At 36.0% G+C, this 21,668-nt stretch overlaps 1 protein-coding gene across 10 annotated transcripts in view; it reads left to right on the plus strand.

Annotated features, from left to right (window-relative positions):
* LOC150083758 (uncharacterized) overlaps nucleotides 1-21,668 on the plus strand; it is a 999,111-nt gene that overhangs the window by 959,311 nt on the left and 18,132 nt on the right. For 9 of the 10 annotated variants that reach the window (XM_090377460.1, XM_090377466.1, XM_090377463.1 and 6 more), the window contains one exon: nucleotides 14,060-14,429. The exons of the other annotated variant lie outside the window; for it this stretch is intronic. The gene's annotated coding sequence lies outside the window, so the exon portion shown is untranslated. Of the gene's footprint in view, nucleotides 1-14,059; nucleotides 14,430-21,668 lie in introns of those variants that run through there. 10 annotated transcript variants of the gene reach the window in all.

The raw sequence follows: 21,668 nt of genomic DNA on the forward strand, positions 1-21,668 counted from the left end.
GAGAGCTTCGTGTTGGACTGCACAATTATCCCCAGGTTTTTTTCATTTTCTACTAACTTGAGTGTAGTGACACACAGGTGGTGCTACACTCATCATAATCATCATCAGCCATTTTCAATCCACTGCAGGATGAAGGTCTCTCCAGCAACTTTCCAGTTCCTTCTGTTCTGTGCAATGGACATCCATTTACTACCCAGAAACTCATGAATTTCATCTGTCCATCTCCGTTGTTGTCTTCCAGGGTTTCTTCTAGCTCCTCTTGGGTACCAGTCCGTTATTTTCTTAGTCCACCTGTCATCATGTCTTCGAGCTATGTGCCCTGCCCAAGACCATTTTAGTTCTTTAGTTTTGATAAAAATGTCCTTTACTTAGTTTGCTGCCTAATCCATGTGTTTCTCATCTAATCTAACAGTCTGATTCCCAATATAATTCATTCCATTCTTCGCTGTGTAGTTCTCAGCTTCTCTTCCATTCTTTTGGAGAGGGCCCAAGTTTCACTTCCATAAGTCATGGTGGGGAATATACATTGGTTCATTACTTTATGTTTCAGACAAATTGGGATATTGCTCCTCAGTATGTGACTATATTTCCTGAATGCTATCCATCCAAAATTTATTTTTCCCTTGACTTCCAGCCATTTATCATTATTATAGCTAATTACTTGTCCCAGATAAGTATATGACTCAACATTTTCAATTACTGCTCCTTCAATCATTATATCCCTTTCTGTGGCATACTTGTTCATCATTACTTTTATTTTAGCCATATTCATTTTTAGTCCAAAATCCTTACTAACTCTGCATAAGTGATTAAGATTTTCCTCTAATTCTTTGGGATTGTGGCTTATGACCACAATGTCATCTGCAAATCGTAAATGGTTTAGGTACTCTCCTTTCTGCAACCAGTCTAATCTTCTGAAAGCTTCCTCAAGGGCGGCAGTAAACAACTTTGGAAATAATGTCTCCTTGTCGAACTCCTTTCTCAATTTTAAATTTGCTACTTTCTTTGTCTAATCTAATAAAGGAGGTAGCTTTCTCATATATTTTCTTCAAATTCATAATATATGGGGTATCTATGCCTTGTCTTTCCAGTGCCCAAAACATTGCCTTATGTTTGGAGTCGAATGCCTTTTCATAATCCACAAACGCCAGGAATATTGGTGTTTTATATTCATTTTCTTTCTCCATTAGCTGTGACATTACACGAAGGTGATCCATAGTTGAGAATCCTGTCCTAAAGCCAGCTTGCTCTTTCTGTTGATTCTCATCAAGTATTCTTTCTAATCTGTCAGTAATGACCCTTGTGAACAACTTGTAGATGTGGGATAACAAGCTAATTTGTCTATAATTTCTGATTTATCTCCTTTCTTATGCAGCAAAACTATGATTGCATTATTCCACTCCTTAGGCATCACACCTTTTCTAATGCATTTTGTGAAGAGTCTTGCCAGTTTTTGTGTCATGTGTCTTCCTCCCAATTTTAACAACTCTACAGTAACTTCATCTTCCCCCGGGGCTTTCTGATTCTTCATTTTCTTCAACGCATGTTCTATCTCATTAAGAAGGATATCAGGTATGTTGCATGTGATACTAATTTGCGATCCACCTTCCCCACTGCTGGCATCATTCCCTCACTCCTTGTATAACTCTTTATAGCAGTCTTCTGCTTTTTGAATTATGCCTTCTCTGCTATTTATAAGTACACCATCACTATTCTTCAGTTTCAGTATCATTTTCTTTCTGTATTACTGCTCATGGCTTCTGATTTAAATCCTTTGTTTTCCCTTAATGCTTGTTCTACTTTTCTTGTATTAAAATTTCTTATGTCCTCTCTGAGTCTCTTTCTAATGGCTTTGCATAACTCAGTATACTCAATTTTCTCCTTGTCAGTGTTTTTCTTGCTCTTCATTTGTCATCTTTGGTTCATCATGACAAGTGTTTCTTGACTAATTTTTTTCTTCTTTGGATTTTTTTTTTTTTTACCTATAGGTTTCTTGGGCTTTATCACTTTCAGAAAGTTGTAATATTCCTCGTCAATATCTTGGTCCTGAGCCATCTGCAGAAGCTCAAGGAGCAATATGGCCTTAGTTGCTAATGCTCCTAAAAACCAAATAACTAACTAACTAGCAGAAGCTCAAACTTGTTCTTAAGTTCCAGTACATACTGCTTTTTCTCCTCTTCTGTTATCTCGAAGACCTTCATATTATTTACTCGAGTCAGTTTTTTCCTTTCTTTTCTTACATCTATATCATGTGGGCATCTTACCATTCTGTAATCGTTTCCAACATTTACCTTGTTCAGGACGGTAACATCATTCACGATATATCTTCTGTTAGTGAGGATGAAGTCGATTTCATTAGTTGTTAATCCGTTTGGGCTCTTCCACATCCACTTTCTGTTCGCCCTTTTCTTGAAAAAAGTGATCATTACTGCCATTCCTCGATATTCTGCAAATTCCACAAGTCTTGCACCTCTTTCATTTCTTTCACCAATTCCAAAATTTCCTATAGTTCCCCTTTCTTCGCTGTTTTTTCTCTTTCCAACCTTAGCATTTAAGTCCCCCATAGTGATAGTGTAGTGAGTTTTCTGTTCATGTAGAAGACTCAATTTTGGTGTACATTTCTTCAACCTCTTCATCATCATGGCTCAATGTTGGTGCATAAATCATTATAACCTTTAGCTTGTATCTCCTAGAAATCCTGAGTAGTAGTCTTGATACCCTTGGTGATGTACTTTTGAATTCCAAAATGTTGTTTTTTATATCTTTATGGACCAGGAAGCCAATTCCACCTTCACTCCTTTCACTGTTTCCATTGGTGTACAGCAGAATTCCACTTGATAAACTTATAAATGATTCATTTCTTTTTCTTGTTTCAGCCAAACCGATGATATTCCAATTCACATTTTTAGTTCCTTTTCCAGCTCTAATATCCTGTCTTCACCGATGAGCGATCTTACGTTGTAACAGGCCAAGTTCAGTTTCCGTGCATGGCAGCCTGGTCATACCCAGAGATTCTTAGCACCCTCTGCTTCCACTCTGATTCTCTTGGTGCTGTAAGAGGGGAGGTGAAAGCTGCTGGGGACTGAGGGCCATTTGTTTCATCTTACTGCCATGTGCTGGAGGGTTTGGTCTTTTCCTCTTCCAGGCATCTTGAAGAGAACCACTCAACACGTTTGTTGCCACCTAAGTGACGTAACAGGGCTTACCATCGAGAAGGTGTGCATGAGTGGATTTTAGGGAGGCAGGCCAACCGGACTTCTCTTAAATCTTCTGAAATAGAAAGATATTGGATCCATCAGTGTTTTAGACTGAGTGTCTGATAACACACAGAATGCCTGTTCCCCTCTACACTCAAGACCTTTGCATTATCTACAAACTTAGATAATAAGCCTGATATATCTTCATCAATATCATTAATAAATATAGCAAACAACAATGGGCCCAGCACCAAACCCTGGGGGACTCTGCTAATAACATTAGTACATGAAGAGCAGTCTCCATTAATAACTATTCTCTGTTTTCTGCCACCCAACCATTCCTTTATCCAGACCAGTAACTTGCCCTTAATGCCACACTGCTCCAGTTTGCATAGCAGACTTTCATTGCAACAGTATAAAAAACTTTTGTGAAATCCAAGTATAAGATATCAAATTATTTTTTGCATCCAGTTCCTTTGTTACTGCATTATAATATCTAGTCAGATAAAACTGTCCCTTAACAAATCCATGCTGTGACTGCAATGTAAATGCATTCCTATCTGGATGATCCTGCATTACTTCTTTAACCAGAGATTCTTTTATTTTCCATAAAACAGAAAGTAAAGCTAACAGATCTGTAATTACTCATGTCACCTTTTGATCTTCCCTTTGTGAATTGGGGATATATTTGCACATCTCCAGTCCATAGGGATCTCTCCTGAATCCAAAGATGTTCTCATGATTTTGTGAGAATAATTTTTGAACCTGGGGTGGACAGGATCTATCCAGTAACTGAATAAATCCCATCCACGCCAGGTGCCTTTTTTATGTTACGCTTCAACAATTTTAACAATTTTCTCTTCCACTTTCCTCTCAGTTATCACAAAATGATGTAGCTCCCTGTTAGATTTTTATAAACTTCTGGAATTCCCCTCCCTAAAGAACTCCTCATATGTGAATGTATATGCAAAATTGCTATGCAGGTTGTCAGCAACCTGAGCAGGATCAACAGTAAAACCATTTACATCAAGTGGACCAACCTGATTGAACCCCTTACTTCCCAGGTGGGAAGGAGCAGCAGTGCATAGCACACCCTTCTTCATTAAACCGGGGTTCGAGCCCGTCACCACCAAATACGGAGGATGCGGAAAGGTCAGGGAATGACCACCGCATATCCCTGGAGCAGTATGGCCTTAGTTGCTAATGCTTCAAATAACAAACAAACAAACAAACTTCATCATTCCAACCATGGATCAAGGAAGCATATAAAATTTTAAGACCTACTACCTTTGCCGCACATTCAGATAAGTCATAGAGGAAACAGATGGTGAAGCTAAACAATCCATCTCACAATTTTGAAAAAAAAATACAGCACCATAAATGCTATAGACAATATCACAGCAGCCTGGCATGAAGCAACTTAAAGCTGCATGTGGAAGAAGCTATAGCCAGAAGAATGCAACAACTATAGGATGTGATGAGGAACCAGTCATCAAAAACATCGTTACGATGTTGAGGGATGGATTACTGCAGTCTTGTGGTAAGTCTTACTAATGATGAACTTCTTGAATTGCCAAGGCAGTGCTTACAAAGTGAAACTAAAGACCCTGACAATCCTAATACAGAGGAGGAAACACCATTGAGAAATTACAGAATTCCTCAGTAGTAGAACCAGAACTGCCAATCTATATTGACAATAACAATCTCCCAAATCATGGATCAGTTCACCAAGAATGACCCTGACTTGGAGAAAAGCATCAAGGAAAAGAAAGATGTTCTTAATATGATTTCCTGCTGTAGAGAACTACTTCATAAGAAGAATCTTAAGAGAAGACAGTCAATCTTGACTCCTACTTCAAGAAAAATTAATTCTTCAAATGATCCATTCATGATATATACTGTATGTTACTCAATCATACTCATAAATTACTGACCTGAAAAATATATTATATATTGCTCAGGTTTGAAAAAAAATGTTATAAGGTATGTATTTCCATTTATTTAATGTTAGAATGACCCTCTAGCACCGTTTCATTTAGCGCTCCATTTTCTAGGAATGTATCCTGAGCTCTAACTGGTAACTATTTTTGATATATGATATCAGAAATAATTTTGATATCATATACAGTACTTGAATTTCAGGAAAGCTTAGGATACTATTGCACATAAAAGACTGATGTACAAATTAAAAATAGGAGCATTGTGACATTAAGAACCTAAGTGTGGCATAAATTATTGCTATGGATAAAGGGATGTTTGGTGCCTCCGTAGCCAGGTGGGAAGGAGCAGCAGTGTGTAGCACACGCTTCTTGATTAGACCGGGGTTCGAGCCCGTCACCACAAAATACGGAGGATGCGGAAAGGTCAGGGAATGACCACCGCATATCCCGGAGCAATATGGCCTTAGTTGCTAATGCTCCTAAAAACCAAACAACAAACAACAAACAAAGGGATGCTTGAGTGGAGAAGACAGAGAGTAGTTATTAATGGATGCTGCTCTTAGCAATGAGCAATGTTATTAGTGGAATCCCCCAGGGTTCAGTGCTGGGCCCATTATTGTTTTCTGTATTTATTAATAACATTGACAACAGTATACCAGGATTAATGTCTAAGTTTTAAGATTATACAAAGGTTGGCAGGTGATTAATGATAGTAATAAGTGTAAGCTGCTGCAACAAGATCTAAACAAATTAGGCCAATGGACTGATAAATGCAAAGTACTACATATGGATAGCAGAAATCTCAGATCAACATACAAACTGTGTGAAAATTAAAAATACTTTGAGTAATTGTGCAGTCAGATATGAAGTTCTCTGAGCAATGGAAACAGGCTGCCAGGACAGTTTAAGTTTTGTCTATACAGGACTTAGGCCACTGTAGCCGAGTGGTCAGGCATGTGGGTGCATCAGTACATGCCTTGTGTGACCGGGGTTCAAGCCCGTGAACTGTTAAATACCGTGCTGTTTCTTGTATTCTGTCTATCTTGTGAACTCCTCTGACCGTTTGGTCATCCCAGAGTATAAACAGAAAATTTATAGAGACAAGGAAGCGATTATCCCATTGTATAAGACAATGGTCAGGCCACATCTTGAGTACTACAAACAGATCTGGTGACTTCATTTTAGGATGTAGATCTGCTGGAATTTGTGCAGAGAAGGGCAATGAGATTGATCAAAGGACCAGACAGACCTCAGTTGTGCAAATTGCAGTGTCTTGAGACTTGGCACTTGTGAAATGATCTTATTGAGGTTTTTAAGGCATTAAATGGATTGAGCAAGTGCAATGCTGATGGGATTCTTCCTCTTGGTCAGACTACACATATGAGGGGCATTAATTAAAATTGAGTAAGGACAGTTTCAGGATATACAGCAGGCCCCCGTTATAACGCGGTTCGCTTTACGCTGATTCGCTATAACGCTGTTCTTATATTATAACCCGTATCTGACTATAACGCTGTCACAGATCACTATAATGCTCTTTTACAGATTACATTTTTGACATATTTATCGAAATCGTTTCATTTGATGGAGTGGATAGCTTGAAAATGAATAGCAAAACAGCATTAAAACGTTTCCCACGCCGACTTGAGCAATTTTCCCACGCTCAGTGAAAATTTCTCTCACGCTAATTTAAGTACAGTCACTTGTTACGTAGTTCCGAGATCAACATTTTAAAAAATGATCAAATATATTGCTTGTAATATTGCGTTATATGCATTTATCCGAAGTCTAGTTAGTCATCATTCAGTACAGTATTAGACATCGTGCGTAACGGACAGTTTACTTGAACATTGTATCATAATTAATTCAACCAACGCAGTTATATTTTCGAAGAGCTAATAATGACCGACAGGAATGAAAATGCAACAACGTCTGGGCGCAGTACGAAGACTATAAATGTAAGAAAAAGACTGAATTTGAAAATTAAATTAGACGTTTTGAAGCGAATCGATTCCGGTCAACGACAAGCGGATGTGTGCCATAATTTAGGACTCGCAAATTTAACTGTAAGAACAGTTATGAAAAAATAAAGAATTAATTTTAGCAGCGGGAAAGATAGCTGCTAAACACTGCAAGCAACTAGGACTAGACCGGCTATTAGGATTGAAATGAAAAGACTAATTTTTTTGAACATAATATTCCAATGCAGAATTCAGTTAAGTTAAATATTAAAAAAAAGAGAGAGAGAGAGAGAAAGAGATTAGCCAATACGATGATCTGAAGAAAACTCGCCTAAAAAAAAAAAATGTGGAACCATTTAAAACTGGTAGAATAGATTTAAAATCCCGGGAGAAGCCGCTAGTGCAGATTAAGGAGCCGAAACTTTCAAAAAAGAACTTGTTAAAATTATTGAAGAGGGGTATTATGTGTTATACTTCTCAACAAGTTTTTAACATAGATGAAGCAGGACTTTTGTGGAAACGAATGCCTAAAAGAAGTTTCATATTGAAAGAACAAAAAAACATGCCAAGTTTCAAAGCAGCGAAGGATCGGTTGACTTTATTGTTGGGTGGTAACGCTGCGGGCCATTTAAAATTAATACCCCTTTTAGTTTATTTGGAAGAGGGCCAAAGTTCAACTCAAAATCCACACATTTTTCATGATTAAATTCATCCATTAAATTAAATCAATTAAATTCATTATTTTAATTGGAATTTTGTTTACTTTTGAGACGCAAGTAGTTACCACATGATTATACGTATGTAATGCAGAATATTTTATATGTGCAAATATTTGAATATTAAATATTTTGAAAATTAAATATTTTGTGCATCTTTTCATTACCGTTTATTATTGATTAGGAAATATCCTATGGCACCGACCGCAGCTCACAAATACATATGTTACCGTATGGGAAAGCGGCGCTCGCTTATCGCGGATTCACTCAGCGCTCTGTCTTTCCGGAACGAATGATCAGTGTTAAGCGGGGGTCACCTGTATTTGAGATTTACCTTTATCCGGCAGATGGGTGACTGTTGGAACAAACTTCCATCTAGTGTTGTGAATGTGGAATTTATTCAAACTGAAGTTTGAATAAATTCAAGGAAGAACTAGATAAAATTATTGAAGGGGGTGGACTAGTACTAGTAATGTGGGAGGATTTTTTTTTTTTTTGGATAATGATTTATAAGCTTGCTTCCTTGCATCATATGCCACTAATAATGATATTAAAAAAATAAAAATAATAATATATATTACAATATCAAGTTTATGTTATATGTATTGTGTTATCTAATTTATTCTATATGTATTATGCTATACCATTATCATTGTAAAGTTATAAGTTAATTATAATAGATAATATTAACGCTAACCTAAGTAATTCAAACTTTTGAGATACCTATTTACTGTAAGACCTAGGTTATCCAAGCCTTTCCCACACCCAGTACACAAAGGTCCAATCCAATTTGTTTTTTCTTTGTATTCACATACATGAAAATCTACTTGTCCTCATTCTTTGCTGTTATAGCCATTGCTTTCTCTTACTCAGCCTTGGCCTCCCTAACCTTATTTGTGGTACTATTACAGATCATCTTATAGTTGTTATAGGCTTCAGTACTTTTCATTGCTCTTTAACTTTCCCATGCTGTCTTTTTCTGCTCTATTAGACTGGGCAACTCCGTGTTCATTCATTCCAGTATCCTCCTCATGCTATATTTTCTTAATGGTATGTATGCATTCTACCATGGCTTCTACAATTATTGCTTTAAAGGTATTCCATGATTCTAATGTATTTGCCCTTCCTCTACAATTTGCCAAATTCATGGATGCTATGCCTCTGTAGCCAAGTGGGCAGGAGCGGGAATGCAGTAGCACACACTCTTTGAGTAGACCGGGGTTCAAGCCCCTGACTGCTGAATATGGTCGATCTGCCAACCCGCACTGGACCAGCGTGGCAGATTATGGTCCATTTCCCTCAGCATGAATTGTTGAGGAGGCTTCCATCCTGCAGTGGGTTGATAATGGCTGCACTTTACTTTTTTTACTTTATGTAGTACCTTAAACCTGTTATCTTCTTTTCTGAAATTAAAACAGTGCCTTTACCTTTAACTATTGCAGCATCTTTGTTCTTCCAACTAAGTACTTTCATCCTGTACTTTAAATCTTGTGAGTAATGATATCATCTGACTCGTGAGTAATGATGAGGTCAAGAAGAAAAAGTTTGTCCTTAAGCATTTAACCAAAAAATGCATAAATTTTTTTCATGTTGAACCTGACTGACAGATCCCATGTGACCAGTGTGCCACCAGTGCTGGGTTAAAGAAAAAATCTATACAGAGTGCATTCTCCTCCACTTTTTTTTTTTTTTTTTGGTGCCTAATCTGTCACTTAAACACTCATAAGACAAAAATGGAAAATTCTGTTTTTCTTATTTATTTATTATCATTATTTTTTTGAGACATGCTTTTTGTGTCATGAACTGCAATCATAAAAAATCACTTCTGGCTACAATATACAGTCAGTTCTACTATAACGCAGTACATGTGTTCCTAAAAATCTCTGTTATGGTATTTCGTGCATTACAAACAACAGAGCTTATTGGGAAAAATAGGGATGGGGCAGAGCACTCAAAAAAAAAAAAAAAGTTCAGTCTGGTAAGTAAAACATTAAAAAAGTTAGAAACCCAATAAAATTGCTAACACAAGCTTAAACATCTTAAATTTCTAATAAATATATATAAATATTACAGTAAGTATAGCACATTACCTTGACAAGATATGAAGTTTGCTTGGTTCATATTTCTATTCACTGACATTTTCTTTCTTTTTTTTTTTTTTTATTGTAAAATTTAAAACAGTAAAAAGCTGCATCGCACACATCGATCTGACTCTTGGTGTCTGTTGTCACTGACGTTACTGGCTGGCCACTTGGGGCTTACTGTGACTTATACTGTGACTACAGTATTATACTGTGACTACAGTATAATCACATTCTGCCCAGATGGGCCTGCATTATTTCTTTAATCAGTGACTCCATTATTTTCCCATGAACAGACATTAAGTGAATACGCTGTAATTACTCATGTCACCTTTTGATCATCCTTTATGAAGTGAGGATACATTTGCACTTCACCAATCCATAGGTCCTTACTTACATAAGAAAGTAAGCAAACCTAAGGGTTTGCTTACTTTCTTTGCTGCCTCCCTTAATATAACTGGATAGATCCATCCACCTCAGGTGCCTTTCTTATGTTTAACTTCAACAATTTCTCCTTCACTTTTCTCTAAGTAATTACAAAAACGTTTAGTTCTCTGCTAGAGTTTGATAAGCTTCTGTCCTCCACTTCCCTACAGAATTCTTCATGTGTGAAAGCAGATGCAAAATACTCATTCAATTTGTCAGCTACCTGAGCAGGATCATCAACAGTTGAACCATCGATATCAAGTGGAGCAATCTGATTCATCCCCTTCCTTCTAGAGTTTACATAAGAAGTCTTTGCTGTCTTTGTTTGCGTCCTTTGCCAAAGATTTCTCATAATCTGCCTTTGCCTGTCTAACCTCCTTTGTGACTTGATGACAAACTAGTTTATATCTACCATAGCCTTTTGTGTCACCTGATAATTTATATGCATCCCATGCACTTCTCTTCTCTGCCATGAGTTTCATCAGCCGACCGGGCTAGCTGGGTGGGTAAAGTAGCTGCCTGGCAACCCAAAGGTCACGGGTTCGAATCCCGCTTCGGGCTTGGATCAGAGTAGTGCAAAAACTTTGGGAGGTGCATTATGGCCACAGAAGCTGATGCGCCAACAACAAACAAAAAAATCAGTTCATCTGACATCCATTTAGATTGAAGAGCATTTCTTAGTTGGCATGAAAAGCCTAGTAGTTTCTATGATTAATTCCTTGAACACTTCCCATTTAGAATTTGCTGATGGTAATATCATCATTGGTCTCATTGTATATAATTTAAAAACTGTCTGAGACCACTGTAGTCACCTTCACAAAAGCAAAAATCTACTTCTCTTTACCCTTGATGGCAGTTATAGTTTTAAGTAAATGCCATATCAATACACTATGATAACTGCCACTTAGTGGTTCCTTTATCTGCAGATTTTTAGCATTAGCATTAGTAGAGGCATATGATGCAAGAAAGCAAGCTTATGCAGCATCAGCCAAAAAAAAAAAAAAAAAAAAACCTTCCACTTCACCCCTCTGTTCATTCGAAATACCTGTCCAGCTGAGCCTTAAATTTATTTAGGCTATCAACTTCCACAACAAGGGATGGAAGTCTGTTCCACTAACCAACTACCCGCTGGCTAAAGGCAAATTTCCGCACATCTATCCTACATCTGTCTTTCCTCAATTTGAATTTATGCCCTCTCGTGATTATTCTGAGCAAGAGGAAGAATCCCATCAGCATTGAGCATGCTCAAACCATTCAACACTTTATACATGTCTGTCAGATCACCTCGCCAGTGCCTAGTCTTCAGACACTGTAATTTGCAAAACTTTTTAATGTATGAAGAAATGCTGCTGATAATCAGATTAAGAGTACTGCTTCCTCTTGTTGCCTCTATAACATGCTACTGTAGAACAGTCATATAGTAAATCCACAAAAGTTTTGCTATTGTGCGATTGACCAACCCACAAGTTCCATTCAATATTTGGGAAGTTGAAACCCCATTATAAGACATTCTGATTTATTGGCCCACTCCATTTCTCTGTACAGTTGTTCATTGTACTCATCAGAGTTATTAGGCCTATAATACACTCCTACTCTCATTTTTGCTTTCCAAGTGCTTATGTCACACAAAACTGACTCAACATTTTGCTGGCCACCCATTTCAACTTGATGTGCACTGCCTTAGATTTTATGTGTTTCCTAACTAACAGCATAGCCCCTCCCCCCTTCCTATCCTGTCTGTTCTTTCTGTACACACTACTCCCCAAATTCAAATTCAATATTCCTTATATCCGTGTGGCACCACGTCTCTTATAGCCCAATAATATCTGCCTATGATGTCTTGACCATCACTTCAAATTCATCAAATTTATTTACATTGGTGCACATACAAGTATTCATGCATCTAATCTTACTCTTAGTTACCAAACACAGCCTGTGTAATTACTTGTTCCATGATGACTTCCAGCAGTTCTAGAAATCCCCAGCAGCAGCTTGCTTCCCAGGCTGCTGCTGCTCATTCCAATAGAAGCAGTACAAGAATCACTTTCACCTCTGCCAGTGGCTACTGTTAATCTATTAGTCTGTGTATCCTCCTAAGTTAGCAGTTTTCTGAACCACCTAACAGTGCCTCGATAGCATCAGCAAATATTCTTGCACCCTTTCTATTTAAGTTTGACTAAATTATGGAAGAATTAGACACATCATTAGAAGGGGTGGAAGGATGAGTTGGGTAGTTTTTTTGGTTTTTTTTTTTTTTTTTTTTTGCTAATGCTATATAAGCTTGCTTCTTTGCATAATTTGCCACTACTGATACTAATTACATTTTTTTATAATCAAAAAAGATCAGAATCTGTCTAGATCAGAACTGCAATCTTAGAAGGAAATTTGCAATGATCTTTATTGGTACTGAATCCAAGTGGGATCAGGGCAACACACACTATGTCAGTAATGTGAAAGGAATCCTTCTTGGTTTCCTGTTTCCAGATGCCTTTTGTTCCTGCTTTAAGTAGGCCTGATGAAAAGATTCAGAGGGATCTTGAAATACTGCTGATCTTGTATTGACGTTACATCAATCTTATTGCAATGTTTCAAGAAAAACATAGTCATAAAACATGATATGAGTGTTTTATTAATATAAAAAAAATTATTTTAATACATAAAAACAAAAATTATACATATATATATATACATAATTAACACATAACATAATTGATATATGAGGGGGGGGGGTTTCAAAAAAGATTTGTATTCATCCAGAAGTAGTTGTGATAGCAAGTTGAAATAAACACCATGTATTACACTTTTTCACCATCGTCACCAGACAAAAATTACACAATTTTGCCACCTTTCAATGTACTTCCGTAGTCTTTTGTAGAAGTCCTCTGAATGTTCTTCAAACCACAACTCAGCAGCAGAAATCACTTCATCATCTGTAGCAAAATATTTTCCACGAAGAAAGGACTTCAAGGCAGGCAGGAAAGAGGAAGAAATCCGAGGGTGCAAGGGCAGGGGAATAAGCAGGATGCGGCAGTATTCCAAACACACATTCAAGGGCAAACATCACTCTAGCATGCAAGGAATGTGCAGGGGCATTATCATGGAGCAGGCACCCACATTTTGACAACCTTCCCCATATTTTTTCTTTCATAGCAGCGTGTAGCTTTATGAGGAGGTTAGAATAATACTTTGCCATCACATTACAGCCCTTTGGAAAATAATCTATTAGTATTACACCATGCTGATCCCAAAAAAACTGAGAGCTTCTTCTTACCAGCACTTAGTTTCACCTTTGCTTGTTTGGGGGGGGGGGGTGATTCTGCATGCTTCCATTGTTTTGACATTTGTTTAGTTTCAGGATTATAGTAATGGTTTCAAGTTTCATCCATGGCCTTGAAAAAAATTCCTTTTGCTTTTCCTGGCACATCATCAACATTTCATGTACACATTGTGCCCTTTCCTTCTTCTGGTAAGGGGTTAAAAGCCTGGGAACCCATCTAGCAGACACTTTACTTATGCAACCATTCATGGATGATGTTCTCCACAGACCCTACACTAATATGGAACTCTGCAACTCATTCTTTGACACTAATATGGCAATCTTCCAGGATTAATGCCTCAATTTTTTCAACACTCTCTCTTCTGTTACAGCAGTTGAAATTATTTAGTAAATAAATATTTGTTGCATAAAATCACATTTACAGAGATTTTTAATAATAATTACTATTATTTTCATTGCAGGAGTGAGAAAATCAGGCAAAAATGCCCATATTTTTAAAAGTGAAGGGTACTTCAATAATGAAGTAATGTCTGATTCTATAAAATGTGGAGATGGAGGTTGACTGGTGCTGCCATCGTGCGTCATGTTGGTGGACTATATGTGAAATTTGGTTTAAAGCTTTTTTTGCACCAAACTCTTTTTTGGTGGCTACAAAAAACATGGAGAGAATTTTAAAATCGTGCATTCCTAAAAGGTGAACTGAAATAGCACAACAATCAAGTGTGAATATCCACAAGTTTTGTACAATACTTCAACCATTTGTGAGTGTCTGTGTGTGTGTTTGTGATATGTGCCTGTGTGCTGATAACAGAGTGATGACATGGTGTTTATAAGGAGATAGCATTATATTGGTTTCTTTTCTTACTGAACACTGGACTGTCGTTTCATCTGTACTCTGTTTAGAAAAAAAAAAATTAACTTAAGCATTTCACTCATCCAATCATTTGCTTCATGGTGAAGAAGAGGAAACATTTTTATTTTATTATTTTTTTTTATTATTTTTTTTTAAATTAAGCAGGAATACCGAAGACATGGATTATTGTGTATATCAGAATGGCTCAGTTCCAAGATGTGTGGGATTGTTTCTTCAGAAATCATTGAAGCTTGATTTAATGAATGTACAAAAGGCAATACAATAATAAAGATCTGTATTATAAATATTGAATATGTTTACTTGTATTATAATACCATATTTTCAGCAAACAGATTTTCAATTAGTGTAACTGTTTGGGATAGGAGGGTAATTTTTTTTTAAATAGTAATCACAAATGCTGTTCTTGTACTGTGGACATGCTGAGCACGGGGAAGACAAAATAAACTTGAATATCTAAATATAACTATTAGAAAATCCAGTACCTTTCAGTTTTATTGAAAAGTGTGAAAATATACATTCCCATTTGTATAAAAATTTTGGATCACCTCCTTCAGGGTTTACAGTTCCCAGTTCTGTTCAAAACAGAATGATTTAAGTTAATCAATGATCTTTTTTTTTCCCCCACAAATTCTGTCCACCCCCTTATGTTCATATTTCTGCTGCATGCTTTTTCTATAAACTGCGTAAGAGTAGAAATTGCAGATGAACAAATGGGAGGGAAACAGTTGAGCTGGGAATGGACATTGGCTGGTTGCCATGTGTGTGTTTTAACAAAATTAGAAGAAAGCATTGAACTTAAAGATGCCACTCTGAATGAAACAGTCATGAGACTTATAAGTGCATTCAAAATTTTTATACAAATGTAAATGTATATTTGCACACTTTTCAATAATAATGTAAACGGTACACATTAGTACACCTTTCAGTATTATTGAACAAAATACAAGGATTTGTTTAAAATTGCATACTTGATATCATTCTTTATTTTAATATTATTATATAAAAAGATGAACAAACATGTGATAAAACTGTAGTCAGTATAAGTTTGTTACTTATAGTCCAGTTTGAGCAAATTTTAAATCCACTGATATTCCAAACTTTACATGCCCACTGTTCAATATTTTATGTTTGTAATTTCCATTGTTAATGGCAATTACAAACATGAAACATTGAACAGTGCATAGTTGAAAAGACAAACAATACTATTTTATGTTCAGTTTCTGCTGCATTACTTTTCTGTAGATATTTTCATAGGTACTGTACTGAACAGTTCTTCTGAAGTAGCTTCTGTAATTTCTCCTCTTTCTTCTAAACTCTCAATACACATATCAGCTAGTCAACATCGATTTACAGTTTAACTTGCCAAACTTTTCTTCTCTTTCATTTATCATTTCTATTCTGTTTTTTGAACAACCTTCTCTTATAACCCTAGAACACCATCAATAACACTGAAAAAATTATTTACTACCCTATTGGAAGAGAAATAATTTTATTTATAAACCATATTAAAAATGATAAATTTAAACATATCTGAAGATGCTCTACGTCGTCTCATTACAGTGAAGACAGCACTTTGCTCAATGCTGGTCACACATTGGCCTCTTCCAGTGTCCCACAGTAAGTGGTGGCCATCCTTTACAGTCTTGATGGATAGAAGATACAAGCTGCTTTCCTCTCCTCACCACTCTTGTACAGTTTTGGAAAACTCCTCTCCAATAATTTGACACAATGGCTTTGAATAAAATTGGGCATAGCAACTGCTTCTCTAACCAAAGTTTTAATAGAGCCTCCCTTATTTCAGTGATAAATTGACAACTTGGTTTTGAGTTTTTGCCCCTTCAACAGTTTTGGCAATATATTATGCAGGATTTGGTTAAACAGATCTTAAGATTTCCACAGAACATGAATAGTGGCCACCTTCGCATTTTCCACAGAGTGGACACTCTCATAGGCGATAATGTTAATTCCTTTTACATGTTAAAACTCATAGAAAGCCATCATTGTATGAACATGGAAACAGGCCAGAACATTGTGAAGAGTTCCTGGAGAATTTTCTAGTTTTGTAATTACGATGGACACCATATTGATTCACTGATTATTAGTATGAGATATTCATAATTAATTATTCCAATACAAAAAAATGCTATGAAAGATGGCAGAATAGTGAAATATAAACATAAGTAAATATTTTGAGATAAAGAAACAATGGTTATGACAGCTGTGTAGTAATGTTGCTATTTACTGTTTGTTTGTTATTTGGAGCATTAGCAACTAGGACCATATTGCTCCGGGGATATGCGGTGGTCATTCCCTGACCTTTCCGCGTCCTCTGTATTTGGTGGTCACGGGCTCAAACCCCGGTCTGATCAAGAAGTGTGTGCTATGCACTGCTGCTCCTGCCCACCTGGTTACGGAGGTGCCTGGTAATGTTGCAGACAGTTGTTTTCTTTCCTCAGTTCAAATCCACCTCTTTTCGCTCCACCATTTTCTTTTCTCCTTCTTATACTTTAAATTCATTTCTCCAATGTACAATATGGTAATTTACTTATGTTTTCACACATATATAATAATTTAATAAGTAATTTTTTAAATATGTTTCATGATTTTTTAATACAATGAACATGCATTGGCTAACAGCCTAGAAGGAGATTAAGATGACAGTCATGTGTGCCAGTTGAATAAACATTAATAAATCAGAATTTTATATACACACTACTGGGTCCAGGTATGTAATAATAAAAGATTTCAGTACAGTGAGACTGGTGTACTGGTCTCACTGTACTGAAACCTCCTATAATTACCCACAATTTTATATACAGTAGTACAAATATAAAATTCTTTATTTATTAATGTTCATTGCAATTGGCACACATGACTGTCATCTTAATCTCCTTCTAGGCTGCATTTTAGCCAATGTCTGGCTATTATATTTTAAAATATTACTTATTTGACCTTAACTCCATAAATCTACATCTATAAGAGTTGAGGTTAGTCACTTTGACTAACCTCAACTCTTTTAGGTTTCGATTTAATGAACTGAACTCCTTTTGACTTCGGTTCTAATTTTTATTTAATTATTTTCCTTTATTTATTAGCATTAGCATTAGTAGAGGCATTTGATGCAAGAAAGCAAGCTTATGCAGCATCAGTAAATTATTTTAAGCCTGGCATCCTATGAAACAAACCCTGCATCATTTAGCTACTAACCACAGCCACTAACAGTTTTTTTTTTTTTTTCTATACTACACAAAAATACAAACAATCTGGAATCAATGGAAAATTTTGAAGACAATTATCTGTGACTAAATTTTAACTGCTTTATTGCTGAGTTAGTTATTTTCTTTAACAGAAGTAATTTAGCATTCTTTCATTTAGATCACTATTTATTTGAGTTTGCATTACAACAAAAAAACACAAACATCACACTTTATAATTGATAATTGAAATTCTTTTAATTTATGAAGTTTCTCATTACATATGAAAGATATTTGAATTATATGTAGTCTTCTGTAAATTGAAATAATAATACCATCACATGAACTGTCCTTTAATTATATATATATATATAAAGGCATGTTGATTTAAGTCATAACTGAATAAATAATAGTAATAATAAAGCAGTGTGTCACAGTCTTTAATACAATCCTTGATTTTATAAACTGTAAAGATGCTATGACATATATTCCATGATGTTACTGAGAGATAAACTTTGCTTCCTTTGCTAATACAAAAATCAGTATCTTTCTTACTCTAGCATAAAAATTCAGATAATTTTGTTATTGGACTTGTAAGAAAGGTACTGAAATAGATAAAGACTGAAACATGCTTATGACTTTCTTGTGGACAGTTCACTAGACTAAAACAAGTGGGAGCTGTCATCTAGAAATATCTAGATTCAGTGGCGGATTTCCACACAGGCACACGAGGCGCACACCTGGGGCCTCAAATCTCAGGTCTCAAAAAAAAAAATAAAATTGTTTCATTTAAAATTTTTACACTCATCTTTATTACCATTACTGAATAAAACTATAATTTAATATGAGAAGTTAGTAAACTCTTATGCGAATATCCCTACATATTATATGAAATATCTATGCGAACTAAGTGAATCTGAAGTAGAATACATATTAATGCTTAAATTAAACGCTTTCAGTTTTTTCCTAGTGGAGGTAATTCCACGAGTGAAGAACCCTGTGACGATATTGCTCAAGAAACGATATTAGATTTGTTCGCGGAGGCAGTTCAAAACTATTCGCAACTAATTGGGAACCAATAAGCAAGCGCAGTAGTCTTTTAAAGCCTCTGAAATTACTACTGCGCTGGCTCACGTGTAACAGAGCATCGTCTTTTTTAATAGCTTTCTGAACTAACATTTCACTCACGAATCTGTTACAAATTACTAGAGTTTGGTGTGGTTGGTATTTTAATGTAGCAGTATTTTTGTTTTGTTATCAAGTAAGTACCTGTAATATCTTATGTATTGTTTATGTATTTATCAAAACTGAATTGTTTGACGAGGCGTGACATTTATAGCAAGTGATAATTGGGAATTAATTTTTGTCTTGCGTTATTTGAAAACCATTTTATCAACCGCGTTTCAAAAATGAGTCAAATTTTTACTAGATCCTGTTCTTTGTTTAGAGATTGCATGATATTTTGTAATCTTTAATCGCATATTGAAGTCCGGATCAATCCCGACAATGTGGAATCACTACAGGGTACAACCCATACCCAAAAGAAGAAACCCAAAGGAACCTAAGGACTTGAGACCAATCTCAGTGGGTTGCTCTCTATTAAAAGTGTTTAAGAAAGCTATCTTATCAGCATTGATCGACCAATGCTTCTCTCATAGACCGAAACATCTGCATACTGTGATCCCCAAAAGATCTACATATACAAACCTAATGGATACCCTATTTAAAATTCAAACTGCTCTCAACAGTAAATCTCAGCTGGACGTCATCTTCCTGGATATTTCATCTGCTTATGATAAGCTCTCAATTCCCGCTCTCATCTACATTCTGGAAAAGTACTTTGGCATTACTGGAAACCTGCTAAAAACCATCAACCGCATCCTTACACCAAGACAGCTCATCATCAGCTATAAATCCTTCCAACAGGAGTGAATTATAACCAGAGGAGTACCATAGGGAGGTGTCCTATTCTGTGTACTGTTCGCCGCTGCCCTTGAACCCTTCCTCGCAAGGTACACTGATTTCTCATCATATGCGAATGACCTCAAATTATATATAAAATTAAAAGACCCTGAACAAACCCACCTGATAAATCAGCGAGTCACCGTCCTGATCAACAGCCTTGTAACCTATCTACTGCAGATAGATCTGGAGCTAAACATATCTAAATCGGCCCAAATCACATTTACAAAAAAGAGAATAAAAAATGACATCACAGCCTATCACAACGGAGTGCAGATAAGGAAAGTGAAGTCTCACACCAACCTCGCCTTGACTTGGGACGAGGGCCTCACTTTTCAGAACCATTTCTCGACCGTGAAAAGTAAGACTTTCTCGGCGATGTGGGCAATTTGACAAGAGCTGACGGAATTACTGCACATCGATGTAGTCGGCGGATACGTCCAGCGGTGCCTACAACCTATCGCACTGTATGCATCACCAATCTGGTCTTCTGCCCCGACATCGTATATAAATAGATTCCTTGCAGTCGAGTACTGGGTAATGCAATGGAGGAACAGGGTCACGGGCAATGCTTTCACCATCTCCAGGGCTGTTTTATATACCAACTTAAATATCACTTCCTGGAGAGTTCACATTGCATCCAGGAATATTCTTCTTCTTTCTCAGATGCTTACCAGTGTGACTGACGTCCCCAGTCTTCGAGGACTTATCTCTACTCCACTTGCTTCACGTAGTAATGACAGTCCCTACCTACCATTGCATTCCATACTGTGCAACCTGTGCTGTCTGAAGAATTTCTTCCCAAACAACGCAGTGAACCTTTTCGATTTGTTATTGGACTTGTAAGAAAGGTACTGAAACATATAAAGACTGAAACATGCTTATGACTTCATTGACAATAGACCCTGTGAAATACTCCGAAAGCAAGCAGTACTGAGTGAAGAGCATCTCAGAAGCACACAGCTTACTTCAACTATAATCTTGACAATGAGTGAATTTGTAAACAATATTGTAAATATACGCACTTGTGTAAATATTGTAAATAATTGTATTCGTGCATTTTTGTACACTCTTCTTATATTGTAAATACTGTAAATAATTGTAATTTTTGCGTTTTGTACACCCTTCTTATATTGTATATAATTGCAATTCTTGCATTTTGTACACCCTTCTAGCCAGTCGGCTGTGTATAAGAGGTGAAAGCAAACACTTGCTATTTTTGATAAACGGATTTAATAATAATAATAATAATAATAATAATTTTATTTTTAATAATGTTTTTATTGTTGTCTACGACAGTGCTTCCCAAACTGGTGGCCGTCAACAAGGTTGAAGGCCACCTAATATATTTATATCTATAAGGAATATAAATTTGATAATGTGCCATGCCAAATAATGTTTATATGGAATGCTAACAATGGACTGGGAAATTTAAGGAAATTAATTTGTGTGGGTACACCAGATGACTACATTTATGTAGTCGATCTGCCAGTTCCCCAGTAATAATAATTATAAAATCAATAAATTTCTTTTAATTATGCACATGAACATTGTTAGGAATTGTTGCTCATAAATTATTGTTTATTTATTATTAATGTACTTATTTAATTTATTTAGCCATGAAAAGATTTTATCACATAACGAATAAATAGTACTAGCAAATCATTACAAGACATGCAGTACAATTTATTGTTAAGAACAAATCTTCTGAAATCACTTTCCGATTTTATCATGAATGTCAGGAACAAGTTTGATGATATTGAGAACGATGCCAATTTACTAACAGAAAACTGAAACTACAAGGATACCATAATTAAAAGAATAAAATTGCAGTTTGAAGAAACAACTCTAAATGAAACATATTTTACTGCAAAACAAAATTTCGTGATAACCGTACATAACATTATTTGTGATGTACTTATATCTGAAACATCTCGGAGAAGTGCCATTTACAGTGATGTACTAAAGGATTTTGAATTATTTTTCAATTTTAAAATGCCCGATGTCCAATTTAATGAATGTGTGGAAAGCATATCTACA

The sequence above is a fragment of the Mastigoproctus giganteus genome, chromosome 7 (genome assembly GCF_048544385.1).
Source record: "Mastigoproctus giganteus isolate SK-2022 chromosome 7, ASM4854438v1, whole genome shotgun sequence".
Lineage (NCBI taxonomy): Eukaryota > Metazoa > Arthropoda > Arachnida > Uropygi > Thelyphonidae > Mastigoproctus > Mastigoproctus giganteus.